Raw genomic sequence first — 18,585 nt, 5'->3', positions numbered from 1 at the left:
GGCAATCTTGTATAAATGTTCCTCAACCCAAAATATGTACATTTCACCCCAGAGATGGATTCAGTGAAACTATGCTGGACTCTGTAAGTTCTTCAGTTTCACTGGTCTGTTAGCCCTTTAGTCACTACTGAAATGTGTATCCTGAGGGAGTGTCTGCTCAGTTTCAATGTTTTTATGTGAGAGAATAATTTTGCATAAAAATGTGTCTCGAAAGCCTGCCAAAGCCCAGCAGACAACTGTAAAACAAGCAATGAAATGAAATACCAATGACCTTCTATTGTGATATTGTTTGTTTTGTAGCAATTTTTAAATACACCTTGCATGAAAATGTTATATTTATACTTCCATGTGTGCATATTCATCTGAAGGAAAATCTTTTTTTTTTCAATATTTCTGGTCATAATCCAGCACTCACAGCAGCCATAAACTTTACAGTGCGCACAGGACTTCCAATTCATTCAATAATGCAGACATAAAAACTTGTCTTCCCGAAACAGAATCATTATGATGAATTCCTGACATAATAATTTAGTGCACATATGGACATATACTTGGACCAGACTCCATGCGCACTGGCATGATTGTTTCTGACCCTACAGAAAGCTTTTATTCTTTATTAGACAGATGTATTGGAGTGCTGGCAAGCACTTTCAAGTTAAAAAAAGGAACCAGGAATCTTCCATAAACGTCTGAGACCACATTGAAAATCTGGTATTCAAAATCAGATAATTAAGGATTAAAAAAAAAAAAAAAACATTATGACAAGAGATATTTCAGATTCTGCTATATTTATAAGTAATTAACATTACATTTTATGGATAACATGAACTCCATTGTATAGACGGTCAGATGATCTTGCTTCCATTGAAGCACAAGATATTCTTTGATCATTCACAGTCATTAAATCAAAAGGAGCCCACATGAAAACATTCTATAGAAATTTATAGTAAATACTACAGTGTTTTTGAACCATACTGTAGTAAATTGTAGTATATATTACAGTATTTACAACACTTTGTTAATGAATGCTACAGCATAACTATAGTGAACTGATAAACTGTATTAAATACTGTAGTAGGCTATACTTTAGATTTCACTACAGTAAACTAGTGTATTGTAGTATAATATATCCTATAGTTGAAAACTTAGTACATTATTGGGTAAAGTATGTGTTTATATTAGTTGTTATAGGCTATTACCACAGCAACTATTGAATTACTGTAACAAATTAAAGGTGATAAAGAGGATTTTTTCATCGACTGACAATCCAAAGACTGTTAGTGAGTTTTTGAAATGAGCGCATGCGTAAGAACAACCTCCCACGGCTAATTTCAAAGGAACGCCTCCCAAAACTCGTGCACGAGTATATGAACACGAGTGTGTACCACCGGCATTCACTGTGTCGTGTTTTTTGGATTCATTATGTCGGACTCACCGCAGGTAACTCATAATCTGCAGTTGTTACTCCTGTCTCCTGACAAAAACATTGCATGTGGAGTGTGGAAAGTTACTGGAGCAAGTCTCTCACAAGGAACGTCATGGCAGTGATTGACAAGCCAGAGGGCCAATCGGCTGATGTTTTTAAGGCCCTACCTCGTGCACAGATGATGTATATTAATATTATTCCTTTCAGTGCACCTAATAAATAATCTTTTATCAGTTAGTAAAGACAGTTTCAAGTAATATTGCAAAAATTTATAAAACAAAACATCCTCTTTAGCACCTTTAATTCAAGTACTTTACTATAGCATTGTTCTAAAACACTATATAAATTACTACTAAGTTGCAGTCAAATTAGCGAAATTTCACAGAAAAAAAGGTTCATTCTCTATTATAAATAATGTAGTGATATATGACGCACAACTCGCACACTTTCAGTGACTCAAGTCACTTTTAGTTCAAAACAAGCAGTTTTCTGTTGGTGAATTTGAACCTAACTTGTCACGCAAAATTATACCAATTGGGCAAATTCCTTTTGAAATGGAAATTTGACAAACAAAATTATAAAACATTTTTACAATCAAATCAAATCACTCAAATCTTGATAATATAAAACACAATAACAATTTTCAACACACATTTTTAAAATGTTGCCTCTTTTTTTCAAAACTTAACACACAAATCCAAGAATTGCACAAACAAAATGCAAAATGCCTCACATCTCACATTCAAAATATCACAAAAACATCTCAAAAGCAAGCATTTGTCTTATGTTCCGAACACCTTTGCCATAATATTCTATTTTTGGATATGTCACAGTTATTCAAAACCTAAAGCTCTTCTTTCACGAGCTCCTATTTCTGTACAAGATTGAAAGTAATTGGCAGAGAGATGTTGAAAAACTCACGGTAAACACAAAAGCAAGATTGAAACCAAACTCTTCATTTTTTTACTGTAAGCATTTGTGGTTGTGAATACGGTATTACACTGTATGAAAGAAAATAAATAAATATCAACCACATGTATTTGGACAGAAACAATGGTTTTGTCTGAAAAAGGAAATCAAGATACTTCCTGTTAGATTTCTTTGTGCTATATAGAGAATTGTGTGTTGTGTTTTGCAAAAAGTGTTTTGTGAAATTGAAAACTGAGTCAAAGGCTGAGAATTAGTGTATGGTTTTGCAGATTTTCTGTGTGGTTCTGGTGTTTGAGTGTTTTTTCTAGAAAAGCATTTGAAAAAACTCATTCTCACTCGAGTTTTGGATACCAAAATGTAAACAATATTTAAGAATATTTTCGAATTTTCAGTCTGTTAGCATTTTTGTCTGTATCATAATATCCATACTCTAAATCAGTGAAATTGTATTTGTGGAATTGCTTAAAAAAACTGATTATACAATACAATAATCCCTCCTTTGGCAATATAGTTTCAAACGTTTTAATCTTGTGACACACTAATTAGAGGTCAGTTCCATTTGCTTTATCAACATGACTGTCCCTCATTACTGTCATTCACTAAATAAACACCAAGGTAGAGTTATGTATATTCAAAGTTCAATTATTGCAATGACATATTGCTTTTTGATATTTGGTTAGGGGTTATTAAAGCTAAAACTATGCGTGCAAGGCTTTTCATAGCTTTTTCTAAAATGTCAGTTGCATTTCTGAGCAAGTCAGATGGGATTACAGCCTCAGTGTAGTTTAGTGTAGGTGCAAACATCAACTGCCATGAGAAGAAAAATCAATAACACCTCTGCCCCTTCCCATGATATCATCTGTGAATTTTTCCAAAGCCTGATCTTGTTGACACTCTAAAGATGGCCCTGGAAAACCGCCAGAAGTCTTCACTCCTCTTTCCTCTATTCCCTTCTTTTCTAGTTCCATTTGTGTCAATGTTTTGGCCTATTGCTCTGTTCACTTCTCCGCTCAACTCTTCAGCATTTTAGACAGCTTTGAGCTTCTATCCTTTTCACTGCTGATTCCTAGTAATCGATTTTTGTGCGCTACAGTTTGCACTCTTCTATCAAATTTAAGTGGATATCCAAGTGCATTTCAAGCCTGAGAATTTTCTATTGACAGACTAAATGTTCTGGTTAATTATCAATGAAACAGATTTTTGTTAAAATAAATATATTTTCCAATATATAATATTGAAATGTGTTTGTTTGAGTTGAACACTACTCAGGAACCCATCCAGAAGATTATGATTATGTTTTTAATTATGACTGCCAGTGATTGATGCATTGTTGTCGTGAGTGCAGCTGAGCATTAACAGCATGAATTTTAAGAGGGAGAGAAAGCGCAATATAAAAGAAGAGATGAGGGAGGCACTTTCATATGTCATTTGGGATTGCTCGTATTCAAGTAACTTAAAAATGATAACATTAAAAATGATTCCCTGCCTTATCCCGATGGTGCTACTGTATGGGCCCTCAAATCCTCAAATGTAATTCCACAAAAAAACTGTTGAACCTCACATTGATGAGAATGAGACAAAATTGCATGAGCTGATGCACGTAAAGGGTTAATTCACCCCCAAAAAATGAAAATTCTGTCATGATTTACTCACCCTCAAGTTGTTCCAAACCTGTATGAATTTCTTTCGTCTACTGAACACAAAAAATATTTTGAAGAATAGGGGGGTTGGGGTTCCGTATACTGTTTGGTTACTGGCATTCTTCAAAATATCTACTTTTGTGTCCAGCAGAAGAAAGAAATTCATACAGGTTTGGAACAACTTGAGGGTGAGTAAATCATGACAGAAATTTTGGGTGAACTATCCCTTTAAGAGGACTATTCCTTTACTATTACAGCTTTGTTCATTTGCTAAAACAAAAAAGCTAAAAAGTTCTCAGTTGCTTGACCTCATTTAACTAATTGTGCAGTCTGTTGTCAATAGCTTAAACCATTTCACATGGTAAAACACAATTTTAACACATTCTCATTCTCAGAACACATTCTGCACTCTAATGCACGTCATCCATACTGGTAAACACAAGTGGCAACAATCAAATACAAATAAAGAGCACATCTCATTGATTGAACACAACCACTCAAAATTGATGTAACCTTTTTCAAATGATGTGACACAACCAATATATAAGCCAGTTCAGAGAGCAAACAGGTTGCTGAAGGTGCATGGGAGGGAGAAAGTCTGAGAATGGATAGAAGAAATAATGTGAGAGGACGAGGACGAGTGCGTATGTGAGGTGGGCGACGAGAAGGATGAGGAGGAGGGCAAGAAAGAGGAGGAGGGGGAAAAAAGGTGGAGGAAGAGGGCAAGAAAGAGGAAGAGGGGGAGGAAGAAAAACAAAAAAATTGCAAAGAGCAAAGCAGAGTAGTAATTTCTGATCAATTTTGAGCTACTATGAACATGTTTCCATTCATCAAACAATGACGGAGAAATATTACATTTGTTTTGAGATTAAAAATTTACTTCTCCCTGAGAACTATATGTTTTGAACAATGTGCTTTCTGTTTTTTTTTTTTTTTTTTGGTGTATTGTTTACTGACTGCTTGATAGTGTATATCATTTGGATCACTTTGTTTATGATTCGAGAGCAGTGCTTGATTTTGAACACAGGTAAAAATGTTTTGAGACGAAAGTTTCATTTTGCAAGTGGAGTCAGAGGTTTTGTAAATAGTGCTTGAAGATGAGGTTTTGTGTTTAATGGTTGCAAGGTTTCATAAATTGTGTTTTAGCAATTGAGAAAAATTGTAAAGAGACTCAGAAGTCTAAATTTGTTATAAACAGAGCGTTATGAATCAGTGTGTCGAATCAGCTGTTCGGAGTGCCAAAGTCACGTGATTTCAGCAGTTTGACACGCGTTCCGAATCATGATTCGATACGCTCATTCATAACGCTCCGAAGCTTCCTGAAGCGGTGTTTTGTAATCGGCCATCACTAAATAAGTCGTTATTTTGTTTTTTTTGGCGCACCAAAAAATGTTCTTGTCATTTTATAATGTTAATATTAAACCACTGTACTCACATGAACTGATTTAGATGTGTTTTTAGTACATTAATGGATCTTGAAAGAGGAAATTGCTAGCTATGGAGGCCTCACTGAGTCATCGTATTTCAACAAAAATATCTTAATTTGTGTTCTGAAGATCAACAAAGGTCTTACGGGTGTAAAACAGCATGAGGGTGAGTAATTAATGACAGAATTTTCATTTTTGGGGGTACTAACCCTTTAACTCAGTGCAGCGTGCCATCTGAATTTTCCTAGCCCGACACCTTCCCCAGCACCACCTGCCTAGATCTGCTATGGGGTTCTCCTTACTTTCCTTGTAGCAGCTCCCATTCTATGTGCTGTATTTATGTGCATGTTTCCGCAGTTACCTTCACTCATGCGGCAGCAGCTGGAAAGATCTAGTCAGCCAAGATTATGCCATGTCCCAATTCACATACTATCCGTCCTAAATAGTATTCGAAATTAGAATTAGTGTGTCCCAAATCAGAATGTTGAAATGAGTATTCCAAAGATACCCAGATGGTCTACTTTTTCGGGTTAGAATACAAAGTGCAGATCTGTGCACACTCTAACAGCTAATATTTCAATTAAAACTACAAACACAAATAAAAAGTATTTAAAAAACTACAAACATGACGGATGTCTGAGGCCTACGGTTAAGCAAAGCAGTTAAGAAAAAGGGGTTTGAGTGATTAATAAATAGTAGCTTATCTAACCTGATGAAAATATATTTATTCAATGTTATCCACATTATATTTCATCTGCAACAGCATTGTGAATTTTTATAACGATGTGTTTGGTCATTAAGTTTTAAAATGCATCATTATGCAAACATGAGGAAAGTTCTCTGCATGAAAGACCCATGACTGGCAGATCTACATTTCTCTCCGAAATGGTAGGAAATTAAATTTAATTGAATATGGAGGATTTTAACAGTAACAAGATGATTGACAGGGCAGTTTAAACGGTTACAGGTTGCATGTAACTAAGCGACAGAGCATAAAGACGCAATTATAGTAGCTTGCATACTCTTCTGCATACACATACAAGTATGTATACTTTTTCTTCACAAAAACAGTACATACTTTTAGGGCATATAGGTGAATTGGGACGCAGCATAAGTCTATGTTCATTCCATTCTTATAAATAAATGCTGTTTAAATGTATTCCGGGAGTTGTCTTGATTGAAATGGGAAATAACAAATATTAAGCATGTGTGCATTAAAACAAATATGTCCCATGCTGAGTTTCTAACTGTTTGTAGATATGAAAGCACAACAGAAGCAATAAAGAAACACAAACTGCTTGTGGCAATGGAAAGTTGGAATAAACACCCTGATTTAGAGCAGTGGGTTTTATTTTCATTTATGCTAATTATATTATCCATGCTTGGAAATAAACTTTTCTATTTTTGTTTAGTAGCATGTGAAATAATAATGTTGCATCGTGCTTGTTTTTTTTAATTATTAATGTATTTATGCAATATTTCTAAGATAATTATTTTATACATTGGTTGGACAGTGTCCCTGAGGTTTTGCATGAAAAACACCAACTTTTGCACAGTTTATACCACAAGCTTTGCGAACGTTTCACTTGCTAAATCCACTCACGCTCCTGTCATGTTTCTGACAATCCTGTCTTTCTACTGCTTTACTGAGCACAATCCACAGGATGAGGACAGGATTTTCATCAAATGTTTTCAACTAACTTGAATAGACACGAGTGTGCTCAATGTCTGATCCTTCTATATACATTCAAATCACAACTTTAAATGCTTCAATTCAATTTCAGATGTCCCCGAGAATGACAAAAGGAGATTTAAACCATTGGATCTCTCTGAGGGCTGAAGCTAGGAATCAAACAATCTGCTTTTTACACAAGTCATCAAGGAAAATGGCTGGCCCATCATGTTTGCTCTAATTTTTCACAGAGCCACAGAGCTTTGACAAAAGTATCTACAATGCATGCATTTAGCGAAATGTCAGCTTGAGACCTTTGATGTCACAGTATACCTATTACATGATTCGACAGCTTGAAGAAGGTCTTTAATTCCTGGAGAAAGCAAACATACAAAGTATATTGATATCATTTCTGTCAATTCTAAGTTGCATGCAAAACTATATTTTGTCAGAATACACAGATTTGGCCAAATGGAGAAATGTGCTTTAAAAAGTGTCTTTGGCTATTCATGTAGCTCAAACCTCAAACAGTATAATATGGAGCCAGCAACATCATAGGTTTGATTCCCAGGTAATGCATGAACTGATAAAACATGTAACTTATATGCAATGAAAGTCTCTTAGGATAAAGTTATTTTTCAAATACATAAATGTATAATGGTGTAATTCCATTATGTAACGACAGGGGTCACTGTTATTAACCAGGTGAAGCTTCACCTCTTCACAGAAGGACCTTTTTTAGTCTAAATAAATAAATCAAATAATAAATGGCCATCACTTTTATTTTTATTGGAATCAATCTTATTCTCCTTCTGGTTTCTGGGAAGCATCAAAGTCAGTTGTCAAGAACACGTTGGGTTCTAAAAGGGGAACGATGGGGTCTGCACATAGCAGTGGGAGGCAATCAGAGGTTGGTTCCATCTTAACTGCTTAACTGGTACCTAAGTATCTTTCCCTTGGATCACACTACTGTGAGATAAATCTGCTAAGGTTTGAACAGTGTGAGGGTCTATTTACCTGAGTTGATTGGCACCGTGAAAATGAAATGTTAATCTAGGCTGCGCTCGTCAGCCTGCCATGTCTAAAAGCGTGAAGCCATGCCAGAGTTCGCACCGACTCTGCTGTGGACTTGGAAGCCATTAGCGTGATTACATTGGGAAAAAAAGACCCAAAGACCCTCTGCCAAATGGCATATAACTCAAATTCTGTGCTGCACACTAAAATGAACAAAGGATACTAGAGGGCTTAAGTGTATAGCATAGGTGAATAGGCAAACTGTGCTAGTAAATTGCAGTTATTTTGTCATTCAGAGCTGAAAAAGAGCACATATAGGCTTATTGAAAAAACATGCCTTTACCAACACTTTTGCAAAACTCAAAAAATGTACCATACATACAATTCACTGCAGTTTCCAGCTGAAATTAACACTAGTGGCAGTAAAACACCAACAAGTTTTAATAATTTTCACACAAATTTTGAATATAAGGTCAGATTATCAATTTAGAAAAAAATTATTTTCATGCGGTTCCTTGCAAATACTATGTTAAGACCTCAAAAGACTTTTACCATATTTTTAAAATGAATACATTTTTACACTCTAAAAAATGCTGGGTTAAAAACAACCCAAGTCAGGTTGAAAATGGACAAACCCAGCAATTGGGTTGTTTTAACCCAGCGGTTGGGTTAAATGTTTGCCCAACCTGCTGGGTAGTTTTATTTAAACCAGCTATTATTTAAAAATTGCTATATGGCTAGCTTAAAATGAACCCAAAATAGTTGGGAAATTAAAAACCAGATGCAATTAGAGACAACAATAATAGACAAAAGGTGAATGTTTATTAATAATCTTTAATATTTTATTAATATAAATTTTATAGTTTAATAGTTTATTAATATAAATTTATTAATAAGCAATTTAATAAATGTTTATTCTTTAATAATTATTCATTGAACATTAATAAATGTTCATTTCCAACATACTTTGGGTTAATTTTAATTAAGCAATCCAGTAATTTTTAAACAATAGTTGAGTTAAATAAAACTACCCAGCAGGTTGGGCAAACATTTAACCCGACCGCTGGGTTAAAACAACCCATTTGCAGGGTTTGTCCATTTTCAACCCAACTTGGGTTGTTTTTAACCCAGCATTTTTAGAGTGTATGTTTGCACCACATAACCTGCTGCATGTATGGCTTTTCAGACAACTTGCTTGGCAGCTCACCTGGTACACTGATGCAGAGCGCTCGGGTATGAGGAATAAGTTATGGGTAAAATGCTGGGTTAAAAACAACCCAAGTTAACCCAATTGACAAAGCCAGTGATTGGGTAGTTTTAACCCAGTGGTTGGGTCAAATGTGTACCAAACCTGCTGGGTAGTTTTATTTAACTCAGCTATTGTTTAAAAATAATTGTATTGCTTGCTTAAAAGGAACCCAAAGTGTGTTGGAAATGAACATTTATTAATATGTTTAATATATGTGTGACGAGCAGGGTGGGCGAGAGCCGTGAGGGAACGGCGCGAGGCCGGTGACGCGAGTGATAATGAGCGTCACCTGCGAGGCGTGCCGGCCTCGAGTCTCTCACGGAGGAGCTCCGGAGGCATAAAAGGAGGAGCGACTACAACGAAGGACGAGAGAGGACCAGGCCTGGACTTTATTTTATGTTTTATTATGTTTGTGTGGCCGGCAGACGTCCGCGAGGGTCTGCCGGCAATACTTTCGTTTTGTTCTATGTTTATTTTGAATTAAAAGTTATGTTGAATGTTCGCCGGTTCCCGCCTCCTTCTTCCCATTTACGAACTGTGTTACAATATGAATGAATAATAATTTAACAATAATCATTTATTGCTTATTTTTTTAACATTTATATACATTTTTTATTAATAAATGTCCACCATTATTATTGTTGCCTCTAGTAATTATGTGTCTGATTTTTAATTTCAAACTTATTTTGGGTTAATTTTAAGTCAGCCATAAAGTAATTTTTAAACAATTGTTGAGTTAAATAAAACTGTCCAACATGTTGGGCAAACATTTGACCTAACTGCTGGATTGAAACAACCCAATTGCTGGGTTTGTCCATTTGTAATTTGGGTTGTTTTTAACCCAGCATTTTTTAGAGTATAGTGCCTGTCACTGTACATTTCACTTGTAAAAGAAACAATGTAAGATTTCACTGAAATGTCAGCACAGTCATGTTTTTTTTTTTTTTGTCAATGAACTTGGATTGAAAAATAAAAATTTCCAAATCTGCTTGACTTTAGGTATCCTCAAAAAAATTCACTCAGATTGATGCTGTTTGCCGCCCTGTATCTCCTCCCAGAATGTAATGTCTCTCTTCAGGATGCTTACAGGCTACTTCATGCTGTCTCACTCGTCCACCTGCAACACTCCACCGTCACGGCAGAGTGCTAAGCCCCCCATTTCCAATGGAAATTTCACTTCTAATTCACGGTGCAGCTGTGACGGCTGCCCTACTTTGAAAAATGATGAAAGCACAGGGGCCCTCGCAGAAAGAACCCATTCCCTTTACACCTGGGCTCTGACAATCCCGACAACCCTCAGTCAGTCACTCATTGTCCTTTAAATGAGCCTCTTTGTCTCAATACTTCATAATACTATAGTTTTTCGCATAGCCAGGCTTGTGTATTCTGTGTGAACTCTTTCTTGGTGAGGTCAAGGGGCTTTTGACAATAATGCTGATTAGTACAGCCGGACGAAACTACAGCACTTTTATTAAATAACAGGGTTCTGATTAGCTAATGAGTCTTCTAAGAGGTAAAAGAGGGCTGATCGTTTCTGCAAAGGGCTAATGCTGGACAGCACCACTCATGCTCGATAACATTTGGCTCATTAGGAGCGAATTAAAAACAGACACAGCTGTGGTCAGCTTGTCTTATTTTCATTTCACACACAGCGAGGTGATTTGGATATTATGAGCCCACATTTGCTCATGTTTTTTAGGTGGGTAGAATACTCTATAATAATTTTCAACCCTTTTTATTTTTTAGGTTTAGCCTTGGTCATATTGCATTGTAAATCATGCTCTGCATATAGTATGCAAGTGTCACGCTCCAGGCTGTTGTTGACAGTAATATCAGATAATGTGTGGACCACTTCAATGTTGAAAATTATCTCAAATGCGTGACATTTATGTCTTTTAGTTTTATTTTTCACTTCATATCAGTAAACTAAATGAACGAGAATGAAAAGTGAGCAGAGGTGTGATAAAATTGCTGCTTTCACCACTTGCATTGCTTTTGTATGTATGAAGCACTCGGAGGATGACATAAACAATCTATGTGTTCCCACTTCAGGCTTCCAGAGATGTTCTGTGTAGGACTTGTTGTTCACACATTCAAAAGGTCAATGCACTCTAATTTACTGTGAAATGTGAAAATCACAAGTATAGCTTGACCGGTCAAGGGTACGCTGTTCTGAAAGCGTGTGTAGTAGGCAGACGAGATGCATGGATAATGTATTGTACAAAGGTATTCGAAAGCCATAGTGTGTAAAACAAAAAAGCATAGGGCTGCCATGTTCCATATGTCACTTTGATCAAGACTTGCAAGACTTTTAAACATACGGCATGTCGTAGAAACTGATTGAAACTGACAAGTGAATAAAGCATGTAACATGAAGAGAGAGGTGTATGTGTTTGTACTTGTGCCAGAGCTGGTTATTGAGATGAATTGTTTGATGGAAAACAATACTAAGGCTTAACTTAACCAGTCAGGTAACAGGATGAGTCACGGGGGACACTTATCAGGCGACAGATTACGTTCAGGCAGCCAGTCATATCCTGCAGGACAAAACCAACCGAAAAAAAACAAACAATTTTGTTAGTTCAAGATTGTTCATTTAGCTAGACAAAGTAGCTTAGGGTATCGGCTTGTGAATATGCAAGCTTATCAAGTATGTAGATGCTCTTAGGCATCAACAAACACACCATTTCACAGTCAAGATGGCCATACACACTTTCCAGCATTATGACCCCAAGACAATGTTTCCTTTTTAACCCTTAAATGCATACCTTGGGTCTTTAGTGACCCGGGACGTCATTCACTACCCTCTTCCTCATTCATTTTTTTAAAGTTAGACTTCAACCTTCTTGGTATTCCTCAATCATTAAATTATAAAAGAATGCCTATTTTTTAATTCATTTTTTTGTAAAAATTGTATAGGGTCGCTAAGGTGTGTATCAGTGTATGTATATTTTTTCTGCACAACAATAATTGAATCTTAGATGACGCAATAAGTGCAATTTACATTTATTCCACAAGGTGGCAATGTCTGATACACAATGCTGAAGTGAAGACTCATTCAGACAGAAAACGAAATAATAAGAAAAACATGAAATGGCTCGGTGATTTACTGCAGAGTAAGTACTGAACGCAATCAAATATGACTGTAACTGTTACAGGATGAATCTGGTGAAGCTGTTAGCGATCGAAATATTGAAATATTGATTTTGAAGATGCTGAAAATTATATAGTTCTGAGAATGTTTGAGATTGCGAATGGGCTAATATTTGCGACCTCAAACATAAAACTAGCCTTTTATTTACTGAATTTACTGAGAAATGAGCTCTGACGAGGACAGTGATGATGACATAAAACATCTGCTCAAACTGAACCCTTTCAAGCTCCAAAAGGTAACAAAATACGATTTATTTTATTCTTCTGTAATTGTTACTCTAATATCAGAGGAGTTTTATATTATCACGGCAGGTAGAGATCCCTCTGTGTTAGATATAGATCCGGGTCGATAAAGACCCGAATATGTAAGAATGATTGGCGAAACAGTCATGCATTTAAGGGTTAAAGGGTTAGTTCACCCAAAAATGAAAATAATGTCATTTATTACTCACCCTCATGTCGTTCTACACCCATAAGACCTCCGTTCATCTTCGGAACACAAATTAAGATATTTTTATTAAATCCGATTGCTCAGTGAGGCCTCTGTAGACAGCAATGGCATTGTAACTTTATGTTAGCAATTTCAATAAATATAACCAAATTTTAGAGATTGACAAAATCACCTGAATCTCAAATACCATCTGATGGCACTTTAAGCCACAGATTCAAAATGTATTATTTCTTTGCATTTGAAAAGCAGCACATTTTCCATAAAGTGCTTTACACAAGAAAAATGGTAGCACTTTATTTTACTACTCTGCACATACATATTATGTACGCATAGCACTCAGTTATAACTAACCCTATACCTACCCCTAAACCTAACCTTAACCCATGTAGTTACCTTGTATTACCAGTACTTTCTTTAGTTAACTACACTGTAAGTACACGTACTGTAACATAAAATGTAACCAGAAGCATATGGAGACATATGATGTCTATAAATGAAGAGACTACAAAGTCTACAAAACCTTAATTCTGTCACGGTTATGTTTAGTTTCTTTCCCCTGGTTTCACAGACAAGGCTTAATCCTGTCTCAGACTAATATGCATGTTTGAGCTGTTTTAACTGAAAGCAACTTGTGCTGACATATCTTAAAATATGTCACTGCAATTGTTATGTATCTTAGATGAACACCAGTAATGTTTTTTTTTTTTCCCTAAGGCACATTTATAAAAGTTACTTAAATGTCCTAATTGAACTAAGACCTACTCCTAGCTTAATCGAAGACTTGTCTGTGAAACCAGGCATTTGTGTCTTAGTTTGGTTTTCTCTGTTTCCTGGTTCCCTTTGGTTTAATTACTGTGTCCCATTTAGTTCACTTTTTGCTACTCTGTATATATATATACTCCCTGTTTTTTTCAGTTCGTTGTCCGCTATTGTCTATGAGAATTAATGTGGTTGTGTTTGTTATCTTCTATCTCCTGTGTATTCCTTCTTTATTTTATTAAAGCTTGTTATTAATCTTCTTCATTGTGCACTTCACTACAGCTACACCCGTGACAGATGCATTAAGCAATTATATTTTGATGATTACAAATGTTACTTCAGCAACAAATCAGCATATTCATTTCTGAAGGATGTGACACTGAAGACTGGATGAATTGCCGCTGAAAATTCAGCTTTGCCATCACAGGAATAAATTACACTTTAAAATATATATATATTTATATTATATTTTTTTTTGTATTTTTGATCAAAAAAATGCATCCTTGGTGAGCATGCGGTTTTGAATGGTTGGCTAAATGTTATTTTAAATCTTTTAAGATTAAAGGGTTAGTTCACCCAAAAATGAAAATGCTGTCATTAGTTACTCACCCTCATGTTGTTCCACACCCATAAGACCTTTGTTCATCTTTGGAATACAAATTAAGATATTTTGGATGAAATCTGATAGCCATATGACTCAATAGACAGCAATTTAACAACCATGAGGTCCAGAAAGGTACAAAGATGAACGAAGGTCTTTCGGGTGTGGAACGACATGAGGGTGAGTACTTAATGACAGAATTTTCATTTCTGGGTGAATTAACCCTTTAAATGTTTTCTTTTAAGCTTGTCGTGGACTGTCTAACTATATAAATTCACTTGCATTGATACTTGCATAATGATCTCTTGATCTTCAGCACAGAAGGAAATCCTGCTTGTTTCTCTGCACTCAAACAAACAGAGCAATATTTCACTATCACCTTGGGTAACCTGCAGGACAATATATATTTTAACCTCCAAACACTGACACATTTTAACTTTAAATTATTAGAAGACACTTATATATTGAACATTACCATGCAATGCGAATGACAAAGCTGAGTCTGCAAACCCAGAACTTGGGGCCTAAAACTCATAATTGAAATCCAAGTTTTCTGTTGTGTAGAAGCCCCTATGGGAATCCATATCAGTATGAGAAGCTCCCTGTCTAAGTAGCTCAGATAAATACTATTATCATTGCAAAGGGGGCTGAGTCACATTCTCCATGCTAGTTAGAGATGCCGATACACTCTGTAATTTTCAAATTAATCCAGGCGGCTGACGACAGAGCTGCTTTGAAATGATGTTGAAATAAACTGAACTACATTGTGGCCGTCCTTCGGGAGTCCACTATTCCAGGCTTCCACAAGGTCAACACAAGAGCTACAGCCATTGTGGACTGTGAATGATACTGAAATATGAATTTCAGTACAGATACAAATTGCATTCAGCAGAGTAGACAAAAGTTTGAAGAAAGATACGCAGTAGTCAGTGAGAGTGCAGCAAGTTTACTTTTCTCCAGGGGAACCTGGTCTTGTCAGTGCTGATAATGAATGCCACGGTCTGCTTGTTATTGTCAGCAGAAAGTGGCATCGGTTTGGCAATAAGGGACTAGCTGGGAGTGGCACCTGGCGCTTCCTGGGAGGTAGATGAAAGGATAATAAGGGCGAGTCGTGAAGGTGATATACCTGTGAGAAATTGTTGCTTGGTGTAATGCATTTAATAGCTCATAAAAACACCTACAGACTCACTTGTGCACACAAGTATGTGTTAATCAACACCTGTCTCTAACTCTTGAGACAAGAAAATAAGGCAAATCCACCTTGCTGAAAGCTTTCCCATTAAACGTGGAAAAATAAATAAGAACGAGCCAAATGTAATTATGTTAACAGTACAAAAAAAACTTGCAAATCTGAGCTGCCACAATCTTCACACTCCTCATGCATATATATACAGATGTAAGAGAATGTTAAAGAATTCTTCAATTTCTGCATTAATTGGTCATAAAAAACATCCTTAAGGGCCTGGACAGCTTGCAACGGTACAATAAATTACTAAGGTTATCAGGAGATTTTACATGGAGAATGTAAGGCCATCTGTTTGCAAACTGAAGCTCAGCAGAAGTTGGGTTATGCATCAGGACAATTGTTAGTAATAAAGAGGAATGGTGCAAAATTGATCCTGAGACAGTTGCGCAGGGGTTCACATACTTTTTCTGTCATGCACTTTAAATGTTTAAACAGCAGATTGCCTTGTTTCCAGTCCAAATATCTAAAAAATCTTAAATCCAGATGCCTTTACTAGATAAGTAAAATTTACATAAGATATTTAGGGCAGATGCCCTATTGTTTTCCTAAGGATTTTTTTTTTTTTTTTGAAGCCCTTATCATGCTTGAAAACTCTTGAAACTTTGCACACATGTCGGAATCATCAACCATCAGGACCGGCCAAAGCTGGTACCTGGGCGTGGCAAGGCTCGACAGCACCCCCTTGAATGGAGTCCGAAAACGTGGTCCATATATAAAACACACTTGTACGTATATATATGAAACATCGCCCTCTCATTTTTATCCAATTCACTTCAAACTTCATCAGTATATTGTCAAAACATGACAGATGTAGACCTGCAAAACGATTAATGATATCTTAAATACAGTTGCCATGGCAACACATCAAACTTTAATAATGTTCTTGGGATTTTTGAGGCTCTTAGAATGCTTCAAATTACATGAAACTTGACACACATCAGAGTGGTCAGCCAGTAGACATGCAAAGCCTTAGAAAAGGGCATGGAGAGGGAGCTCTCTAGCGCCATTTTTTGACAAAAGTGGGGGGTTAGTTTTACCTACAGTCCCCAAACTTGGCACATATATTGAACTTATTGAGCCAGACAACTTTCTAATTTAAAGTCATTAGCTCTGACAAACAGGAGGTCAGATATTTAGGTTTGAATGTAATTTTTTTTAATAATCAGGCTCTTAATGTTTAGCTACTCCTCGTACGGGATTCATACGATTCACACCAAACTTTTTTGGATATGGTGGCAAGACACTGAAGATGTTAAATTGTGAACAGATATTGGATATCTAAAACAGTGTTGCCATGGCGAGCAATTAAATTAATGACAAAAAGGGAAACAGAGGGAGTCTCATATCTTGACATAATTATTTTACATTTACCCAGTTTAAATGCATATTGCATACCATACACTGTTACCCTGAAGCCACCAGGGCTTGGGCCCATCATCGCTGCTTGCAGCTATATTTTTTCTTGTTTCTGGGAAAAAAATAAAGTCAAAATGAAGTGAGTTTTTGCTTAAAACTCACTACCCTATTGGCTGATAATTTTGCATGTTTTAAGCAAAAACACACTTTATTTTAATTTTATCCCCCCTGAAAACAAGAAAAAATATTTTATATCATTTTACATATCTAGTAAAAGCATCTGGATTTAAGAATTTTTAGATATTTAGAAAAAAAAAAATACTAAATAAGAAATAATTTTTGCAGTGAATCCATAAGTTCTAGCAACTGTAGAAAAGCAATGCATAATATTTACTTTTGGAATATTTCTGCTTTGTCACTTCATCAGCCTCCTTTTCCTCTCCTTGACTGCTTGTCAGTCACACCTGAATCTGTCCTTCACAAAGCCCCCTTCTATCTTCACCTCTCCATCTCCCTTGTCTGCTTGCTCCTGTGGGTTGTCTAATGGAAAGCATGCTGGTTGTGGTTAAATCTCAGTTGGTGGCAGGATTAAGGGATATGGCACATGGATCTGCAGCTACCTCACAATACCGACATGCAAACCTGCTCTGCTATTCAATTCAAGATTAAATTTAGATAGCTGTGTGGCAGTCTCATTTCCTGGGTTCTTGCTGCACCTGATGCTGGAAGTCCTGTAAAGCTCAACAAAAATATGATTGCAACTTTTACACATGCTGTCCACCTCCCATCCCGTTTGAGCATGTAATCTGTGAGCTCCTGGCGAGAATACTACAGAGACACAATTTGTACAAATCTAACAAATCTTTGGTCATATCTAGATGTGTTATGTTTTCACTGGAGCACTCCTTTGTCTATTTTGAGTAAAGAATAATTGACTCTTGCCTATACCCAGAGATTCTGGGATAGGCTCCAGCACCCCACGACTCTACACAGGACAAGTGCTTTGGAAAATGGTTGGATGGAATAATTGAAGACAAACCAATGAATTGCTAAAAAAATGAAAATACATCTGAGTGGCTGCTACACCTCAGGTCAGAATTCATTTCCAATATGAATTTCAGTGGTTCAGAGTCAATCCGGTTATACAGTTTTGGGGACTGGGGCGAGATTGATAGCTTGCCCACCCTGCCAGATCCAGGGAAACACATAATTTTTTTAATAATACAATTTTCTAATGTTTAACAATTCTTAAATAATTATTTTAAATGTGATTTTTGTCATGCATTAGAACTATGTCCTCATAAGAATATGGTAATTTGTCTCTTTAGTTGCATCACGCCAGTAGTAATGTTATGTTCTTCTTTCTTCTTTTGAAAGAGAACCAACAGATAATTAGAATTACAACAATATTATCAACATTATAAATTCAAAACCCAGCCGACTCCGACTTGGATAACAGACATCAGCCATACAAGGTCAGCTACGGGTAGGAGAGGAGGAGAGCTAAAGTAAAACCTTGCCCTCTTATTCAATATTCCGGTTCACTTAGAAATACGTCACAACACTGGAGAAAAGTCGTTTGCAACTTCCGGTTCACGGGAACTTCAAATGTGAAATATGTAATTTCTGTGACGCTATAGCGCAATTAAAAATATAAAGCA

The sequence above is a fragment of the Chanodichthys erythropterus genome, chromosome 22 (genome assembly GCF_024489055.1).
Source record: "Chanodichthys erythropterus isolate Z2021 chromosome 22, ASM2448905v1, whole genome shotgun sequence".
In the NCBI taxonomy this organism is placed as follows: Eukaryota; Metazoa; Chordata; class Actinopteri; order Cypriniformes; family Xenocyprididae; genus Chanodichthys; species Chanodichthys erythropterus.
This window is presented reverse-complemented; position numbering follows the sequence as displayed.